Source organism: Rana temporaria, chromosome 7 (assembly GCF_905171775.1).
Source record: "Rana temporaria chromosome 7, aRanTem1.1, whole genome shotgun sequence".
NCBI lineage: Eukaryota > Metazoa > Chordata > Amphibia > Anura > Ranidae > Rana > Rana temporaria.
In genome coordinates, this window is record NC_053495.1 from 127,242,119 (window position 1) to 127,262,263 (window position 20,145).

Below are 20,145 nucleotides of genomic sequence, written 5' to 3' on the forward strand. Positions count from 1 at the left end.
ACTGCAGCTTCTGACTTTTAATATATGGACACTTGCTTGTCCAGGGAGCCATAATGTCAGCACCCCAACCGATCTTCAGATCAGCTGTCAGGTGCAGCCGCTGCCATTCCTGGAAACTTGGCATTGAAGCTTTTGGGCTTCACAGCCGGTTCCCTACTGCGCATGCGCACTGTACTTTCTAATTGGTCCAGTGAAGGAAAGAGGAGGGGGCCAAACTTCCGAGAGACCGGGCCGCAACCATGTCTCCTGGAAGTGGGGAACGGTACCTGTCAAAAACAGCCACAGATGCTCACAGAACTGAAAAATTGAAAATTTCCTATCAAATACTTACCGTAATCTTCCCTTCTTGATAGTCCACAACGACATATGTTTGGGTACACTACACCCTCGCTTCTACCCTATATGAGCCTGTCCCTTAAATTTTGAGGCTGATCCAGCCCGGCTCTGCAACTGGTTTTCTCATGACACTGGAAGGCACCCATGGAGTTGTTATCCAGAAAGAAAAATTACAGTAAGTATTAGATGGGAAATTTTCAGTTTTCCTGGCTAAATGATGGCATATGTTTAGATAGATAGATAGATCTATCTATCTATCTATCTATCTATCTATAATATAAAAAAGCGTTTGGTTGCAGGAAAGGGTAAGGTTTGAATGTGGGGGTGACATTCTTGCCGGAAAAGGGGTGTCACCCTCGGTCGTCGGGGAGAAGTCATCCCCAGGACCAGGGAGAAGTGGTCCCCAGGTCCGTGTGAATGTGGTATGAATGAACAGCAACATAATTGGAGCCTTGACGGGGCGTTGCTGCTCCCAAGTCCTGCATTGTGGACTTGGGCTAATCCAATGTGACGAGGATGGGGGGTGTGTGTGCTAGGGACCACAGTGGTGTGCATGCATGCATTCTCCTTGTGCCATGATGAATGTGTGTGTTTAACGTGCAAAGATGCCTACTGTGAGGCATCTCCTGACTGCTCTTTCCTTCGCAGACGGGGTAGCCTCATTTAGGCGGGGAATGTCTGGTTCGGGGGTCAGGTCATCACGTAGGTCAATCTCCAGGCCCTTTCTCACGGCGAAGTTATGCAACATGCACCGATGATCTGGCACACAAAGTTTGGGGAATACAACAGGGTCCCCCCGGACTTATCCAGGCATCGGAAATGGGACTTCAGGAGGCCAAATGTGCGTTCCACCACTGCACGGGTACGTGTGTGTGCATCATTGTATCTTCTCTCTCCTGGGGTTTCTGGATCCCGGAATGGAGTCATGAGATGGGGTCCAAGTGCATATGCCGCGTCACCTAGAAGGGAAAAGACAGGAGGATGTTAGTCATGCATGTGCCCCTCGTGATGTCTGCAACGTGGGTCGGACAGTCATGCCTGACTCCCATGTCACTCACCAACCAGCCAGCTGTCCCCATAAACATTCTGTTCAAATTCTGTTGGGATGGTGCTTTGACGGAATATGTAGCTGTCGTGGCTGGACCCTGGGTGTTTGGCACAGACGTACCATATGAGGCATTGGGCATCGACTATCACCTGTACGTTGATGGAATGCCAGTGCTTCCGATTGCGGTATATGTGCTCTGTGTCACGGGGGGGGGGGGGGGGTAGTGCCACATGTGTGCAATCAATGGCCCCCATGGTGCGTGGGAATCCTGCAATTCTGTAGAAATCACGGATTGCCTTCACCCGCAGATGCTCCTGGGTGGGTCTGACAATGTGGTGGGCCATGTGTCTGAGGATTGCGGGGACAACCTGGTGCACACATCTGCTAATGGAGGATTGTGCCATCCCAGCCAATACTTCACTTGTACGCTGGAACAAGCCACTGGCAAGGAAATGGAGTTTTGCCAGTATCTTGACCAGTGGCTCCACTGCATGTGAGCGGTGTGTCTGGCTGGTGATGTCATCTTTCAGGGTTGTGGTTAATTTCAGGATGGCAGCAGGGCTGAATCTGAAGATGCGATACACCTCCGAAGCCCCCATGCCAAAGACGTTTAGGCGCGGTCGGTATATCCGCTCCCGTGCCCTCCTCCTACGCGCCTGTGAAGCCAGTAGTATAGCTATGACGATGGATGCCCCTGGCATGTTGGCATACAGATTGTTGTCCTGCAAGTGTGGATGCTCAGCTCGTCCCTAACGGTGCTGCTGAAGCTGCTCTCCAGCTGACCTGCACATGTTTGGTGCAAAGTTACCCCTGCTTTTATAAAGGGGTAACTTTAGGCCGGACGTATAACTTAGGCGTGGCGCGCGTACGTTCGTAGATCGCCTTATCTACCTCATTTGCATATTTGAATAGCAAATCAATGGTGCGTCCAGCGTATATATGCGCCGGCGCAGAAAAGTTACGTCGGTCAGAAAAAGCCGATTTTCAGGCGTATTTCGTTTTGTGGATACGGCGCATAGTTACACTGGCGTATATATACACTTACGCCACGCATCTCGAGATACGTCGGCGTAAGTGCTTTGTGGATCTGCCCCTTTATGTTCAACAGGTCCGATGTGTGTCCCAAGTAATTTCATATTTCTCCTTACTTTACAAAGAAAGGATTCCAATATCTATAGCAAACAGCAGGGACAAAGGACACCCTTGTCTCGTACCATTACGTATTTGAAAATAGTCCAACAGTACCGTTCAGTTTCACTCTAACTCTTAGGGTCACATACAATGCAGAGACCCAACCCATCATATGATCACCCATCCCTACCCCCCTCAGTACCTCAGTCATTAAAACCCAATTCACCCTGTCGAATGCCTTTTCGGCATCCATGGAAAGTACCAGTCTTGGGGCTTTATCAGGGCCGTGTTGCATCCAAAGAAGAATATGGAGGGCATGGATGGTATTATCTCTAGCCTCACGGCCCTTCATAAAGCCGTCTGGTCTGGGTGAACTAGCTTCACTATATGGTCCTGTAATCGAAGGGCCAAAATGTTAGCCAGGAGCTTCATGTCGGAATTGAGTAGGGAGATAGGTCTGTAATTAGCATAGTGTTGGGGGTCCTTTCCTGATTTAGGGAGTCCTGTGATGTGTGCCAATAAGGCTTCTGGAGGCAAAGGATTGGAAGCATTAATTGAGTTGAAATAACTACATAATGGGGGCCCTAGTCTAGAAATTTTCCTGTAATATATATTTGTAAAGCCATCCGGCCCTGGACTTTTACCTATTGACAAGGTCGATATTGCTCTATTTAGTTTGTCAATAGTGATTGGTCGTTCTATTTCTTTGATCACCATGGACGGCAGCGAGGGCAACGCTGAGTCTTTGATAGCCTCATAAAATCGTTGAAACTCTTCCGCTATTGCTTGAGTTTCAACTATCTCTTTTTATTTTGAACTAGTAAATTATGAACGTGCCTAGAGTCCTGCTGTTTTTTAAGTTGTCTGGCTAGTAACCGACCACATTTATTCCCTTGTTCATAGAACCGATGTTCATAGTATCTATACTTATTTTTAACTTTACGATCCAAGCACTGTGAAAGATTGCATCTACTGGATCCAAATATCTTTTATGTTTAGTCTCCAGTTCACCAATTTCTTCCAGTAGATCTATCATCTCTTTTTGTTTTTCTTTTTTTAATCCGAGACCCGTGTGCTATCAATTCTCCTCTAATAACTGTTTTATGGGCTTCCCAAACTGCTTGTTCAGACACTTCTCCAGGTTGTTGTGCTTTTTTAAGGTCAGTTTTACCCGCACAGTATTTATTTTGAATTATTTTTAACGAAGATATTTTTGAATACAAGTCAATCTATATGACAGTCTATAATCTGAAACGTATTCACGGAGACGTATAATCATACAAAATAGCTACATTTATTGGTTGACAAAAATATGAATATTTACATGAAATTAAAATATCAATTGCGTTACATGAACGACTTGAAAATCAATAAAAATACCCCCAAAATGGGCATGCAGTACATTTGACATTTGTGCCATGATATATTCTCAATGTGGTTCAATAACCTTGTGTAAATGACAATGAAACAGAACGTCTATTTCACACGTCCAACCGTTGCTATACTGCAGGTAAGTAAGTGGTTAACGATGTGAAATAAATTGGACGTTTGTTTTGTCACTAAAATTGGAAATAAGCAAAAAGAAAAATACAATGAAAAAATGTACTCTTTAGAGAAAAATCTATCAGTTATTGATTAAGAATAAATCATAATTGCAAAATATTTAATACTTCAATATTTTAGAGAACAATAGATTCAAGATAAAATCAAAAATGACATAATTGCCCATTCCAAAATGTCCATTTCCTACTTGCAAGTGACCAGAGTTAAAAATGGCTGCCGTGGCTTTCTATGAATTTTCATGGGTGTAAAAATATATCTTCATGCAGTGTGCCAGTGTGCCCTCTCCCCGTGGGAGTCAGTCCTGAGTCATCCCTCTTGAGTCTCTCCCTTCTTCAGCTTTGATACTCTTTCATCTCATTTTCCTTAACTTAAGTACCCCTCCGAACAATAAGACTATAAAGTTTATACTAAGTTCTGCCCAACCGGTATGCGTCCTTAACTCCTATGCTTGCAGATATGGGAATGACTGACAAAAAGTGTCTGGTTTCTATTGGTTGACAACTTAAAGGGTCACTAAAGGAAAAAAATTTTTTTAGCTGAAATTACTGTTTACAGGGTATAGAGACATAATAGTTAACTGATTCCTTTTAAAAATGATTAAACATAGATAAAAAACAATCATATAATGTGCCTGCAGTGTAGTTTCGTTTTTGCTGTTGTTTGCTGGTTCTCTGATGTACAGAGAGCCACTAGAGGGCAGTCAGCCAATAGAGAGCAGTGATACTTTGTCTAAAACTCCTCAGCACCAATCCAGTTTCGTTTTACACACAGTAATCACACCTCCTTGATTAGTGACCACCGTGAGAAATCTCCCAGTACTGTGGTTATCAGGAAACAGGCAACCAGGAAGTGTCCAGAACAGAGAGGATTTACAGCAACATCAAAGCAAAAACGAACAATGAGGACATGAAACCAGGACTGCAGTAAGGTAAAGGAAGCTATTAAACAAACAAAAAAAAATTCCTTTAGTGACCCTTTAAAGCAGAGGTGTCAAACTGGCGGCCCTCCAGCTGTTCCGAAACTACAAGTCCCATCATGCCTCTGCCTGTGAGAGTCATGCTTATAACTATTAGCCTTGCAATGCCTCATGGGACTTGTAGTTTTGCAACAGCTGGAGGGCCGCCAGTTTGACACCCCTGCTTTAAAGGATCACTAAAGGATTTTTTTTTTTAGCTAAATAGCTTCCTTTACCTTACTGCAGTACTGGTTTCATGTCCTTATTGTTCATTTTTGCTTTGAAGTTGCTGTAATTCTGCTGTGATCTCCACACTTCCTGGTTGCCTGTTTCCTTATAACCACAGTACTGGGAGCTTTTCACGGTCTAAGCTGTCATTACTGTGTGTCGAAAACTTAACAGAGCCAATCAGATTCATTTTAAAAACAAAACACTGCCCTGGATTTGTTTGTTTTTGTTCTGTGTTTCTTTCTAGTTCACATGAACATGAAACCAGTTTAAAAGTGAAACTAACCTGCAGGCACATTATGTGATTGATTTGTATCTATTTGTAATAATTTTTAAAAGGAATTGGTTAACTTTTATGTCTCTATACCCTGTAAACAGTAATTTCAGCAAAAAATTTGTTTTCCTTTAGTGACCCTTTAATGATTAACTGTTCTCTGGACTTTGAGATCCTCAAGTAATATCACTTTCAACCACCAGGTGTCTCACCTTTTATTGTGAGATTATCTCTTTACGTTAATATTTATATTATGCTGGGGCGACTATATATTGAACATTCTGGTAACTTTATATTATATAAAATTACAATTAAATACAATACAATTTGTATATTTTTGATTCCTACATAACATGCTTTTATATTCCTGTATAAATGTATATCTTTGAAAACAGTTTTTCTAAACATGCACAGATTATATCTATCAATCTACACCAAAATGAAATGTCTGAGGCCTTGTACAGACGACCGGATCTGTCCGCTGAAACCTGTCCGACGGACAGTTTCCGGCGGACAAGGCTGAATTGTTTGTTGGTCCGCTGGCTTGTACACACCAGCGGACGAAAATCCCGTCGGACCAGAACGCGGGCACGTAAACCACGTATGACGTCACTATAAAGGGAAAGACCAAAGTCAACGGCGCCGCCCTCTGTTCTGCTTTTGCTAGTTACGTGTTCCCTCGTGTTAGCGAAGGTTTGGTTAGAGCCGATTCGCGCTTTTCGGTCTCCGCGCTTTACAGGTCGTATTCTCGGGTTCAGTGCGTGTGCTTGCGGGATCGTAGTTGGCAATCAGGTACAGGCTTTCAGGTCGTTTCTGTTTTACAGTTGCGTCCTGTCCGCTCGTATCCGTTTGTTGCGCGTTCTTTGCAGGTAGTGCTGGATTTGTGGGTGCTTTCTGTTGGAGTGCGTTCTTGACTGAACAGCCGGCTGGTTTGAAGCCATGATGGAGCAGCAGCGTCGATTTTTGCGAATTGGTGCTGGATATGGGCTTGCTTCTGGATTTGCTCATCGATCCAGTAGTTTGGCCAGGAACAGGGGGAGGAGGAGTTCCTGGGCCAAGAATTGGTTGCGCCAGCGTGACCAGTTCTCTCATATGCCTCTGCTTAGGGAAATCCAGGAGAATAATCCTAATGACTATAGGAACTTTCTCCGTATGACGGACCCCGTTTTCTACCGTCTGCTGGATCTTCTGTCCCCCTATATCACGAGGCAGGACACTGTGATGCGCCAAGCCATCACGGCCGAGCAGAGGCTTATTGCCACGTTGCGGCAACTGGGAGGAGCCTGCAGGACCTCAAGTTCTCGACAGGCATCTCTCCCCAGGCGCTTGGGGTCATCATACAGGAGACGTGTTCTGCCATCATACAAGCTCTGCAGGAGGAGTATCTTAAGGTAAGTTTCCTCATTTTAACCTCACAATCTGTCTTTAATAATGTGTGCAAAAGTATATTAATTTTATATTTTTTTCCAGAATAACCATGATTGTAATATGCTGTGTGTTGAAGTTCAACACACAGCATATTACAATCATTGTTATTCTGGAAAAAAAAAAAAAAAAATGAATATACTTTTCTCCCTATGCATGTTGATATAAGCTTTCCCTGTTTTTTTTTTTGGCCTACCTGCATATTTTTACCTTACCCACTATTAACCTGTCCAGCATGCTATCCTAGGGACAAACACACCTAGCCTATTTTTATATTGACATTTTTTGGGCTACTCCATTGTAGTCCCCCCCCCCCCCCCCTAAAACTGTTTATTTCCCCATCAGAGGAGTGTGGAGTCTATTAACCCTTTCACGCCGAGCGTACGCATATATGCGTCCTCGGCTTTCAGGGGTTGTACCGGGATGATGCCTGCAGCCGCAGGCATCATCCCGGTACCGTTGTTTAGAGCCGGCGATCGGCTTTCCAAACATAACAACCGATGCGGCTAAAAGCCGCTCGGTTGTTATGCCGGAGGAGCGGGAGGGGACATCCCCCCCCTCCCGCCGCCTCTCGCCGCTCTGACCGGGCCTCCCGTCCCACCGGGAGACCCGATCCACGATCCGGCGCCTCCAGCGTCTCGGCGCGCTCTGAAACAAAGCCGTAAACGGCTTTGATTCAGTGTGCGCATTGAAACCACGGAAGCGGCGTCATGACGTCACTTCCGGGTTTCTCGGCTGCCAATGGCGCCGGATTTAAAAAAGTACACAGTATTCAGAATCGCCGTTTTCGGCGATCTGAATACTTTGAAGTGCAAAGGAGGGCTCGGGGGTCTTTTAGACCCCCGATCCCTCCATAAAGAGTACCTGTCACGACCTATTGCTGTCACAAGGGATGTTTACATTCCTTGTGACAGCAATAAAAGTGATCAAAATGTAAAAAAAAAAAAAAAAAAAATGTAATATTAGAAAAAATAAATAAATAAATAAGAAAACAAAAAAAAAATTTTTTAAAGCGCCCCCCTCCCCGCGAGCTTGCGCAGCAAAGAAAGCGCATACGGAAGTCGCGCCCGCATATGAAAACGGTGTTCAAATAACACATGTGAGGTATCGCCGCGATCGTAAGAGCGAGAGCAATAATTATAGCACTAGGCCTACTCTGTAACTCTAACCTGGTAACCGTAAAAAAAGTTTAAAGCGTCGCCTATGGAGATTTTTAGTTACCGTAGTTTGTCGCCATTCCACGAGTGCGTGCAATTATAAAGCGTGTCATGCTTGGTATCTATTTACTCGGCATAACATCATCTTTCACATTATGCAAAAAAATTGGGCTAATTTTACTTTTTCATTTTTTTAAAATTCATGAAAGTAAATTTTTCCCAAAAAGTTGTGTTTAAAACACCGCCGCACAAATACCGTATGACATAAAATATTGCAACAATCGCCATTTTATTCTCTAGATTCTCTGCTAAAAATATATATATAATGTTTGGGGGTTCTAAGTAATTTTCTAGCCAAAAATATGGATTTTAACTTGTAAACACCAAATGTCATACATAGGCATAGGCATGAAAGGGTTAATTAAGTGGGCCTATATATTTGTGGGCCGAAATTCTCCCTGCACAATTTTTTGCCGTAATTTGAATACTGTGATGTTGCACAAGGATGCTTGTATGATTATGTTTATGTGCCAAAGTACTAATTTTCTTTATTTGTTTGTCCCCACAGCTTCCCTCCACGCCACAGGAATGGCAGACTGTGGCTTCCCAATTTGCCCAGCGGTGTGATTTTCCGAACTGCGGTGGAGCAATAGATGGGAAACACGTCCGCATAGTGCCGCCACCCCGTTCGGGGTCCTACTATTTTAACTATAAAGGTTTTCATAGTATCGTGTTGATGGCGGTGGTGTCGGCACACTACGAATTTTTGTATGTGGACGTGGGGAAGAACGGCCGGCTGTCTGATGGGGGAGTGTTCGCGCGGACTGAATTCTACAGGCGTCTACAAACTGGTGGTCTGGAACTGCCACCGGATGAAGACAATGTGGAAGGACTTCCGTCATGCGGCCTTTTCCCCAGAGAGGACCCTCACCTCAGAGAGGAGGGTGTTCAATTTTCGGCTGGCCAGAGCCCGGAGGGTAGTAGAGTATGCCTTTGGGATACTCGCCAACCGGTTCCGCCTGTTCCTGATAGCGATACACCTGGCGGAATATAAATTGAACACCGTTGTTTTTGCCTGCTGCATTTTGCACAATTATTTACGCAGGCACTCCCAGGCGTACCTACCCAACATCGGTGCTGAGGCAGGACTACCCTCAGATACCCTTCCTGGGCTGGACACTGGTCGCGCTGGCTTGGCCACCCAATCTGCTCGTTAGGTACGCGACAAATATGTTGAGTACTTCATGGGTCGGGGGGCCATTGCTATGCCTGATCATATTTCTTTCTAATTCGGCCCCCAAAAGAAAAATATTCACAGAACTAATAAATAATTTGACCATTGGACTTTATACAGTTGTCATTATTGCTTTTTCTTTTTTTATCTGTCTTCCTGGTTCTCCAACTAACTAGTGCACTTCTAGTGACAAATTTAGTTCTCCGGTTTTAGTAAATAACCACAATTGCACATTATTCACTCTACAAACTGCATATTGAGCATAGAAAGAAGAAGCCACAAATTTTTCAGATTTTGATGTAAATATTTTTATTTGCAGCTTGTTCATTACCCACAAAATTTGGGATTTTTTTAGCAAAACATGGCTTTTTTGTTTATTGTAAACAATTTAGTAAGATTATTTTTTTGTTTATTTTTGGAAAAAAAAAATGTGTGTGTGTGTGTGTGTGTGTATATATATATATATATATATATATATATATATATATATATATATATATATATATATATATATAATATTTTTTTTTAAATGATATAGATCTTTTTTGACGATATTTTTTTTTATCAAATATATATATTTTTTATTTTGGGTTTTTGGTCAGATTTTTTTTTTTCTTTGGTTGTTGATTTTCCAAACTTTTTCAGTCTTCGACACGGCCCATCATGTCGATTTATATTTTTTAAATTCTGTTCAATGACCAACATCCATTGCCGCATATTGTACATCTCTGTGCTGCACTCCATAATCTGCTGTATTATGATTTGTGCACTTGCACGTGAAAAGTGCGGAACACCATCTTCATCCCCTAAACAAAAAACAAATATTATTTTGCAGGCCTATCTAGATCTGTTTTGCCCTATAAAGCTGGGGTGACACTGACCTGATGGGCTGCTCATTTCCACCTCACCAACTTCAACAACTTCTCCTTCGACAACTCCTCCTTCTTCCACCACTTTACCCTCATCTTCAACAACTCCTTCTTCATCCACCACTTCACCCTCATCTTCAACAACTCCTCCTTCATCTTCCATAACTCCTTCTTCCATAAATCCACCTTCTTCCATAAATCCAACTTTTTCCTCAACTTCCCCTTCATCTTCTATCACTCTTACTTCCAAAATGGCTTCTTCCTCCTCTCTTCCTTCCACCACTGCTTCCACATCCTCCACCACATGCCGAGATGCTTTTTTTTTGGCGTGTCTGACCCCTCCCTGCCTCCTCCAAATGCTGTCGCCTTCTTTCCCCTAAATAACACAAAACAAAAGGTATACTCATCAGCACACCGATATTGGAGAGCAGAAATCGCACACATTGCTTAGAAGAGGCTTTAAATTTGTATTGTTTATTTATTTCTTCCACCAAACCTACATTTTTAGATGACTTCTAGCCCAAGCTCTGATCCTGCCCCTTTTTAGCGAAGTGACACACATGGATGTCCCCCCTAAACTTTATTTCTCGGAGACCTTAAAAAAGTTATTTTTTTTGGGGGGGGGGGGACACAGGTGCTCTTGATTCCAGATGGGAAAACAGCTGCTTATTATCACTGTTGAGAATGAATCCTGTTTGTCTTTCACATTATATTAATTTCGTTAAAATAAAACAAATTTTCCACAATGTTTACAAACGTTGTTTTTTGCCAGATAGCCATGTCCAGGTGTGTTTTTCCTGGACCAACATCGGATTTCTGAGAAACGATGTGATGTTACGATGTTTACTATTAACGATCGTTGAAAAAGATAGGTATTTTCTTTAAACACATACAATTTCAACATGTGTTCAAAAGTACAACCAGGCCAAGGAGGCAGATGTAGAAATATACATGTCAACAAATTAATCAAGATAATTGACCCAAAAAATAACTTACTTTTCTTAAGAATTTTCTTGATCTTCAACTGATGTGGCTCCCGCAGTTTCAAGTCGGACCAACGTTTCCGGAGCTGTTCTTTGGATCTGGTGACACCAAACATCTCTTTCATTCTCCTCGCCACCTTGTCCATAATTTGGGCCTTTCTGCGGTTAGGGGTCTTGTATGGGCCATGTTCCCCGTCGTAGTCCTTCCTCCGCAGTATGTCAACTAACTCCACCATCTCTTCTAAAGCCATATTAGTGGCCTTATAGCGTTTGGGCCTGGATCGGGACGTTCCTGCCTCTGTCCCTTCATTTTCAGCCTGAGAGCTTAGTGCACACTCGTTTGACATCGCCATTTTTCCTTTCCACAGTGATTATGGGCGTGGAAAAGAGGAAATGTTCCGTCATGGGCGGTGACGAGGGCAGCGTTTCATGCCTACGCGGAGTGTATAGAATGAAAACGACGTGATTACGTAGGTTACGCAGAGATTATTCGAGCGTTTATAGAAGCTACAGAGTTAACGCCATATCTTTCCGTTTCACATTGATTAGGGGCATGGCAAAGGTGACGAGGGCGGCGTTTCATGCATACGCGTAGTGTATAAAAGGAAAACGACTTGATTACGTAGGTTACGCAGAGATTATTTGAGAGTTCTAAGCGAGGAGCTACAGAGACCAAGGTAAGAAATTACAACATGGGATCAGCAGAGGCCTAGAAACTTGAGAGACATGGGATGGGGGTTTGGTCTGTTGTTTGCACCCTTTTAACGCTATTATATATCTTGGGGACCAACATGGTATTTGGTTCTCCAAATGCTTGGACACATCACAAAATCTAGATGTGAAGAATGCTCTACCTCTTTTTAATTTTTGTCTGGTGTATTCAGATCATGCAAGTATTGTTCTGTGTTGGTTGGACAGAGGTAATTAGGAAGTGTCTTATGTCATCAATGCTGAGGGGCAGGATATCTACACATGAAATAGTGCCTTGATGAATGCTATCATGAATAATAATTGGGGATGGTTATAGATGCCACGTATTTTGAGAAATGGAACCAAAGGGTCTGCATATAAAATCATTTTTTGGTACAACAATGGGGCAGAGCTGGCTAGCATTTTAGCAGCAGGAGACACTGTGTTTGTATAGTAGCTCAAAAATGTTTGGGCACATATTCTGACAATGTCAAAGCTGAGCCTTTTTTAAAATGTGTTTTCTGTATTTTTTTTTTTTTGTTAATCTAGACCATGGGTGCTCAACCTGTGGCTCTCCAGCTGTTGCAGAACTACAATTCCCATGAGGCATTGGAAGCCGCTGACAGTTACAAGCATGACTCTCGAAGGCAGAGGCATGATGGGACTTGTAGTTCCGCAACAGCTGGAGAGCCACAGGTTGAGCACCCATGATCTAGACTAAAATTTATAAAAAAACATTCAAAAGGATGGACCAATTGCAGGGACCACAGAATATCCTTAGGCTGATCCACAAATATCGGGAAATGCCCATCCTCTGGAATACCAAGGACCCTTTATACTTAAAAAAAAAAGACGAACGGCAGCACTTGATCAGATAGCAACATATATGCAGATTTGGGTTCCTGACTGCACAGGCGACATGGTCAAGGAGAAAATGGCAAACCTCAGGAGCGCATACCGAAAAACATATAAAGGTCAACAAGAAAAAAGATCAGGATCAGCAGCAAGTGAGTCAATGGAGCCCAGGCTGTGGTACTTCAAAGAGCTCCATTTTTTGGGTGATTAAATGGAGGGCCGGGAATCGCTTTCAAGTCTTCCTTCCAGCCTTCCTTGCAGCGGAACTTCCACAGATCCCCACACCCCTGCAGAGTCCGCCGAGGGGCTGGCTGACATGGACCCAGATATGCGAGTCTTCACTTCTGAGGTAGAGTAGATTACAACATATTTCTTGGCTGCTAATTATTGTTTGTTTATTGAGTTGATATTGTAAACAAAAAAACAAGCTTTGAAAAAAAAAACACAAGTCGTGGGCATAAAAATAGGTGTCAGGGATGCCAAGTGCAGGGGTCAGAAGGCGAGTCTGTTCAAGTTAAATGAATACAAAACAAACCAGTCTAGAGCATGAAAATGTGTGTGATTTGATTGTGCTAAATATTACAACATGTCCCTTTTTTTGAGGAAGAAGAGACCAGCCAGGAGGTGGCAGCTCCTGATGAGGAACATGTCAGCCAGGCGGAAGGGGTCAGTGGCAGCCAGGAGGAGGCTGGGCCCAGTGGAGGTCAGCGGGTGCCCAGGCTCAGCACCACCAGCCAAGTTCCTCCCCTCCAGATGAGGCGACCAGGCGTAAGGAGGCGCATGAGGCAGGTGGAGGACGAAAGCCTGGAGATGATTCGGGAGGCTAGTGCCTTAATGAAAGCCCCCCTCAACCCCACTGAGGCATACAGCGCCTCAATCGCGCACAAACTCAGCCAGGGGGGGAGGAGCAAAGGATGCTGGCAAAGGACCTTATCAATCAGGTCATTTCGTGGATGCACTGGGGCCAGCTGACCAGGGACACTGAGCTTAGTGACCCAGAACGGCCTGCTCAACACCTGCGCCCTCCTCCTGCTGCCACATCATCCCCACCTGCAAGGGTCCGTGGACGGGTCCGTGCAAGTTCCACTGCAAGGCAGCCTGGAAGGAAGGTTGCAAGGAAGACGAGAAGGTGATTCCCTGCCTTCCAGTTGATTCACCCAAAAAATTGACTTGTTTTGGACTATCACAGCTTGGACTCCATTGGCTCACTTGCTGCTGCTCCAGTTTTTTGTTTTTTGGGTTCTTTATATAATGTTCGGTATGTGCTCCTGAAGGTTTCCCATTTTCTCCTTGACCATGTTGCCTGTGCAGTCTGGAACACAAGTCTGCATGTATGTTACTCTCTGATCAAGTGCTGCCGTTCTAGTTATAATTTTTGGATTTGCCTAAATAAATGGCTTTTTTCTTTACGTAAATACCTTGTCTATTGAGTTTTAATACTGTGGTGATTAGACATCAAACATTTTAAAAAATACTATGTGTCATTTACAAAGGACACAAACTCTTTGGGTGGGGGAGGGGGGGTTACATTTGGTGTGCCAACTTGGTAAATCATAAAAAAAAAGGAAAAACACCCACACCCCAAAAATGTAGACATAACTTGCCAAAAAAAAAAAGTCCCAAAAAAAACCACAATGTTGACATAACTTGCCAACAAAATAAAAAAAATATATATAAGATCAACATTAACTAAAAAGAACATAACCCAAATATGTATATATTTAGGTTATGTTCTTTTTAGTTAATGTTGATCTTATATATATATATTTTTGTATTTTGTTGGCAAGTTTTGTGGAGGAACAAAAGAAAGTTACAACATCTGGCTAGATAGCATCAGCAAGAGAACGGGTTTATTCTAGCAAGAGAACGCAGAAAAAATACGAGGCAATAAACGACACACTAGATATTTTCAAATGACGAATGTGCCATGTCACAAACAAACGCGAGTTTTACCTGAACGAGCGCTCCCATCCCCTCATTTTGTCTGAGCATGCGCGGGTTTTTTGTCCGATGCTTTTGTGTACTAACCAGCGAACATGTCCGACGGACAGGTTTCCAGCGGACAGGTTTCTTAGCATGCTAAGAAATTTTTGTTGGCTGGACAAATGTCCGCAGGAAAACGGTCCGATAGGCTGTACACACGACCGAACATGTCCGCTGAAACTGGTCCGCGGACAAATATCAGCGGACAGATCCGGTCGTGTGTACGGGGCCTGAGAAGTGGCATATGCATCTCTTATGATCATATATCTATATATGCAGATATATGAGTCAAATTTTAAACATGACTTGGTTTGTGAAAATCGGACTTTAGACTGTCTTCTAATGAAGACAGGATCCTGGCCCAGCTGTATAATCAAATTCTCCTTATGGACTTTTCTTGGTTAACATCATCCATTGTTTTTAAGACATCTAGCGTCAACATTAGTATTTACTAAAATCTATTCACAATGGGTTTCTCTGCCATAGGTTTCTTGAACAAAAGTCCCAATAGCCTGAGAGCTCAAGACACCAGTTTGTCCACTCTCAGCTACTTTGATACCATTGTTCAAATTATTCTGAGTACACATCAGGCCTTGTCTTTCGTTTCCACAAAGGGCTCATAAAAAATAGAAGATGGTTAATCCCCTGACCATTGGAGAACATGTGTTTTTGCTCTTAAAGGTTTTAATTTGCAATAGTTCACTTCAATTTTGAGGCCTACTGGACTTTTATATTTCTGCCAGTAAATATTAAATTATTGTCGTTATTTTTCTCCTTCATAACCCACGACACGGTGTACTGTATTCATTTCAAAATATGCTCCTATTTTAAGAAGTAACGCTTCCACTATGCTTTTATCCAATAGAATGGACCTGGCAGTTAAATGAATCACTATGTGACCTGGGGCGACTGGAAAGAGGGTCAGAGTTATGGGGGCATGATCTGAAATTGTTATTGATTCTATAGTACAGAAACTGATCTTTTTCAAGTAGAACTGGTCTACAAAGAATAGATCAAGGCGAGAGTAAGTGCCATGTGTTTTAGAGTAGTAGTTATAGTCCCTTACCCCAGTGTATCTTACAAGCCAACCATCAACTAAATGGAGAGAACGCAGGAGCTGTTTTATGTATTTTAAGGCCCTGAAAGGATGGGGAAATTTTACCCGTTGATGTATCTATACTTGGGTCTAAAGTAAGATTAAAGTCTCCTCCCAAGATCAAAAATCTTTCCCCAAACTTCAACAACTTCAGGGTCTTCGCAAGAAAGTTAACCATCCCTGTATTGGGTGCATAGATCGAGGCAAACGTATAGCAATAACCATGCAGCATCCCCTTAAAAAAAAGAAAACGACCCTCATGATCCATTTTTGAGGATATAAAAAGTATTGGACATGATTTTTTGAACACTATTGTCGCCCCCCTTGCCCTTGCAATAGGTGATGGTGCATGGAACCACTGATTAAACGAATGTAAGGGCATATTCGTGGTAGCCCCTGCCACGAAATGTGTCTCCTGCAGGAAAACCACATCCACAGCATGATGGCGCAGTTCATGCCAGAGGCGACCCCTTTTCTGAGGTAAACATAGGTCTCTTCCAATAAAAAGTGTATCTTATAATGTAATAGCCATTGCTCATATTCCTGCTGGGTACCCACTGTATTAACCAAAGAGCTACTGTCTTTGTTCTCTGCAAATGCCCCTGAGAAAAAAAAGGAATGACACCCAACCCCCCCCCCCCATACCCCAGTATTCCACTATGTGGAATACCAATACCACCTAATAGGAAGAGGGGTCCGTGCATGGGCTACACCCCACCCACGGGCCTCTCTACTCTCCTGGTAAACTGCAGATTATCAAGTCCATTATAAAGGAACTGACCCAATGAGTAAAAATAAACTATACCCAAATACATTAATATGTATCCCTCTACCCCGGGCATCATATTACAATCCCCACTTTTTTAGCTGTATCCATCTAGTTGTCCCTTCTGTAGGGACACCTATTATGCCCCCCAAGTGGAGTGAAAAGACAAAGGCGGAAAGAAGAAATCGCATCTGAAACCAACACTAAGAAGTTCAAAACATAAGGGTTTCATGGGTTCACCTTGTCCATAACCTCAATTCCCTCATGTATTGTCTCAACCCTGCCCCCAACCCCCCTTTCCAAAAGGTCAAACATCATAAACGCATTAGGTTTTTGCAGCCAAAGGAAAAACAATTGGGGAGGAGGGGGGAAAAAGAGGGGTGGGTACAGGGGAGACGAGAAACGGATACCAACACTAAAAGAGTGATGGCATAGAGGGATAAGACCTGTCACAGTTAAATAAATAACTGCCAAGCAGGGATACTGCACAAGTTTAAAGGAGAACTCCACAATGTTAAGAAGAAATCTTATAACATATGATTGTTACTCAAACCATCTAGTAATTTCATGATACTAAAACTTACTTGCCCAAATCTATGCTGCTATTGAGTAAATTAGGAAAAGTAGATGCCCCACAGATTATTGATATCTTAGGGCAGCCTTTCTCAACTCTAAAGTGGATGTAAACCCAAATTTTGTTTTTTGATGTCACAATGTAGAGTATAAGATTTCCTATCATCTATGCCCAGTCTTGCCACACAGTTAATCCAGCTCTGAGCAATCCTCCTTTTATTGTTCAGTGAGATAAAACGGACTTACAGAGAAAAACCTTAGTCCATTCCGCCCCTTGCTGTGAGTGACAAGTTATTTACATATCTCATGCACAAGCCTGAGACAGGCATTATTTTTTAATTCCCACCCCCACTCCTTTTATGAAGTCTTGTGGTTACTTTTCTGGATTTTGACTGGATAATAGTGATCATAGCAGAATTTAGTGTAAAGAATACACAGGAAAAAAATACATGTTGACAAGGGGAATGTAGAAGAGGGCGGGGAGTCTACTGACATCACGACTCCACCCACAGAGCTCCAGACAACAGACCCATCCACAGAATCTGCAGTTTTTCAGTTCTTATAACAGACAGAGGGGAGGTTTTTGACAGGTAAGGATACATGCAGGAGGCATCTATGTCCTTATAGATCAGCACTATGGCAGTAGTTTAGAAAGGATGAGAGTGGGTTTATATCCACTTTAACATGAAGGAACCCTTGAAATATTTTTGGGCTTCAGGGAATCCTGCAAATTGTTATATTTACAAAACATTAGTGTAATGGTCAGTGGAAATAATGCTCCTTACATTTGTGGTCATTTAGAAGATATACCCCCTACAGATAGCTAAAAAGATCATTGGTGTCAGTGGTTACTCATCTGAGAGGCATAAATGGCGTATTGCTCAAGAAACCCCCAGCAACCTCCTTGGGGGAATCCTAGGGTTCCAATAAACCTTTTAGGGTGAGATACAATCCCAAGGGTGAAAAGGATAATGTTGGCACTACACAAGGGAAGCTTGTGCAACCAGCTTTTTATACAGCAAGCCTAATGTCTTTAGAGAAGAACTTTAGATTCAGCCAGTAAAGGATTATACAGTTACATGACAGGACTGTAAATAGGTACAGATTTATTACAGTGTTTTATTATGTGCCTGCTAACATCTACAGGTGATACTCGAACAATTTGAATATCATGCCAAAGTTTATTTATTTCACTAATACAAATTAAAAGGTGAAACTAATATATGAGATAGACTCATTACATGCAAAGCAAGATAGTTCAAGCCGTGATTTGTCATAGTTGTGATGATGGCTTACAGCTCATGAAAACCCCAAATCCACAATCTCAGAAAATTTGAATATTGTAAAAAGGTGCAATATTGTAGGCAGTGTGTCCCACTCTAATCAGCTAATTAAGCCATAACACCTGCAAAGGGTTCCTGAGCCTTTAAATGATCTCTGATTGGTTCAGTAGGAATCACAATCATGGGAAAGACTGCTGACGTGACAGTTGTGCAGAAAACCATCACTGACATCCTCCATAAGGAGGGAAAGCCTCAAAAGGTAAGTGCAAAAGAAGTTGGATGTTCCCAAAGTGCTGTATCAAAGCACATTAATAGAAAGTTATGTGGAAGGGAAAAGTGTGGAAGAAAAAGGTGCACAAGCAGCAGGGATGACTGCAGCCTAGAGAGGATTGTCAGGAAAAGGCCATTCAAAAGTGTTTGGGACTTTCACAAGGAGTGGACTGAGGCTGGAGTCCGTGCATCAAGAGCCACCACACAGACGGATCCTGGACATGGGCTTGTCGTATTCCTCTTGTCAAGCCACTCCTGAACAACAAACTACGTCAGAAACGTCTTACCTGGGCTAAAGAAAAACAGACCTGGTCTGTTGCTTAGTGGTCCAAAGTCCTCTTTCCTGATGAGAGCAAATTTTGCATCTCATTTGGAAATTAAGGAGCCAGAGTATGTAGGAAGAATGGAGAGGCACACACTGCAAGACGCTTGAAGTCCAGTGAGAAGTTTCCACAGTCTGTGTTGATTTGGGGAGCCATGTCATCTGCTGGTGTTGGTCCACTGTGCTTCATTAAGTCCAGGGTCAACACAGCAGTCTACTAGATTTTGGAGCACTTCATGCTTCCTTCAGCAGACAAGCTCTAGGGGGATGCTGACTTGATTTTCCAGCAGGACTTGGCACCTGCCCACACTGCCAAAAGCACCAAAACCTGGTTCAATGACAATGGGATTACTGTGCTTGATTGGCCAACAAACTTGCCTGACCTGAACCCCATAGAGAATCTATGGGGCATTGCCAAGAGAAAGATGAGACCGAACAATGCACAAGAGTTGAAGGCCGCTATCGAAGCATCCTGATCTTCCATAACACCTCAGCAGTGCCATAGGCTGATGGCTTTCATGCCACGCCGCATTGAGGCAGTAATTGCTGCAAAAGGGGCCCAAACCAAGTACTGAGTACATATGCATGCTTATACTTTTCAGAGGTCCGATATTCTATGTGCAATCCTTGTTTTATTGATTGCATGTAATATTCAAATTTTCTGAGATTGTGGATTTGGGGTTTTCAGGAGCTGTAAGCCATAATTAATCACAATTATGACAAATATCACAGCTTGAACTATCTTGCTTTGCATGTAATGAGTCTTTCTAATATATTAGTGCATGTACATATACGTCGGCAGAATGGCACGTACAGACACATTCACGTACCTGTACGTGTCTGCCTTCCCGCGGGTCAGGGGTCCCCTCGCGATTGCTCCCAGCAAATCAGATGCTTCCTCTTCCTGTGTAATGTAAACGGGCAGAACAAGTGATGTCACGCTCCACGAGGCGGTCTTTTTGACCGGAGCTCGTGGAGCGAAGACATCCAACGTGAGTTGCACTAACACCAGTACACATAGCCACACTTTTGACCCCCCAGATCATCCCCGATCACCCAGCCCTCAGTCACAGTGTCACTGCAGTGATCATTTATTTACTGATC

The 20,145-nt window shown here is 43.0% G+C and overlaps 1 protein-coding gene across 1 annotated transcript in view; it reads left to right on the forward strand.

Annotated features, from left to right (window-relative positions):
* The window catches only part of TDRD5 (tudor domain containing 5), a 336,334-nt gene that overhangs the window by 161,015 nt on the left and 155,174 nt on the right, over window positions 1-20,145 (forward strand). The gene's annotated exons all lie outside the window — the stretch shown is intronic.